Below are 1,564 nucleotides of genomic sequence, written 5' to 3' on the forward strand. Positions count from 1 at the left end.
ACACACACACACACACACACACACACACACACACACACACACACACACACACACACAGAGGGGCATGCTCAGCTTGTGGAATAACAGCAGCTCATTCTGCCTGGATTTATGGTGTTTTTAATTCACAAACAGCTCTGTTTACTTTTTTAAAAGTTACATTACATTAGCTCGTAGCTGCACTGCTGATCAGCGCTAGCAGGCACGGAGCCGCTGACTCCCGGTCACACGCGGGGTCTGTGTTGGTGATTCTTGCTGTATCAGAGTAATTATTGATAAGGTAACCATGCTGTAGCTTCACCTGTCGTGTTGAAGGAAATTTTGTAACTGATTAATTGAATATTAGATTTAGTTTTGYATTTTATACTTTCTGATCATTTCAGCCTGTRAYGTTAAAACAGACAAAKAGTTGGTGTGTTATCATGCATGTGTTCTTTCTTTTAGTCTGAACARGAATGAGTTACGTTCTGACGTCTGACGTAAAAGGTAACACCTCCAGAGGTGTAACCAGGAACAGATGAACATTATAAGCTCAATTCATTTTTATAGTAGAAGTTGTCAGTGTATTGAAGAGTCTCTGATCAGAGCAGAGTTGCTCTGTTTTGTTTGGGTTTTCTTGATATGAGCCCAAGGCCTTACTGAGGCCTGTGTGCTGTATGCTGTACTGTGAACCTGATTGGAGTCAGAAGATTGACGATAAAGTTTTAAGAAGAAATCCAGCTGATTCCTGTTTATTCAGACACACCATTTGAACAATGCATATTTTTCCAACAGTGTCTTCCTTGAAAGAAAAAAAAGGAGCTTGCAAAGATGTTGCATCAGACAGTTTTCATTGCGTGTCACATCACACACACATACATGCCTTGCTATCTTTGTGAGGACTACACAGACGGCGTTCACAGCCTCGCTCTGTGCACAAGAACCTGCAGTGTTGGTTTTTCAAAATAAAGTCTATCTTAACTTTTCATTGATGTTTAAATAAGGTTTCAAAGTCTGATTATGGTTAGTATAAGAGCGCACATATAGTGTTGTTTTAGCCTGATATAGGCCTATTATTTAAAAAAAGAAAATAAAAAAACTTTATTCTGAAAGTGTGGAGGCTATGATTTTTGCAGTAACCCTGTCTAAGGAAACTCAAACAGGTCATGACGTTTCAGGTTACCCAAAACAAACTTCAACCTGGCTCACACAGCAAGATAATTGTGCCAATTTTTGACCTGATTTTCCTCTTCTGACAACCTTAAGGAAACCCTGATTATCATGATGGCTCTAAAGATAATCTTGATCTTGAAGAGTGATCTCAGGACTGCTCCAATCTCAAGTGGGTGATGTTCTACATGTTGGATTGTCTTGCCCGATATCCCAAGATAAACGGGCATGCAGCCTGTTGAATGTGACATTGAACTTAAAAAGTTTTGCGAGATTTCCTGTCTGACATCTGAATGTGAATTTGTTCATGCGTGGTGTTTTCTTTTGCTGTGTGGTTTTACACCACACACTGTAGAACCAAACCTGTTAAAGCTATGTTTTTTTAAATGTCCTGTGTGTGTGTGTGTGTGTGTGTGTG

The 1,564-nt window shown here is 39.6% G+C and overlaps 1 protein-coding gene across 1 annotated transcript in view; it reads left to right on the top strand.

Moving 5' to 3' along the window:
• Positions 1–1,564, top strand: part of LOC106513233 (tetratricopeptide repeat protein 27) — a gene marked incomplete at its 5' end in the record, with an annotated part of 90,006 nt that overhangs the window by 44,229 nt on the left and 44,213 nt on the right.

This window comes from Austrofundulus limnaeus, unplaced genomic scaffold (genome assembly GCF_001266775.1).
Source record: "Austrofundulus limnaeus strain Quisiro unplaced genomic scaffold, Austrofundulus_limnaeus-1.0 Scaffold0, whole genome shotgun sequence".
Lineage (NCBI taxonomy): Eukaryota > Metazoa > Chordata > Actinopteri > Cyprinodontiformes > Rivulidae > Austrofundulus > Austrofundulus limnaeus.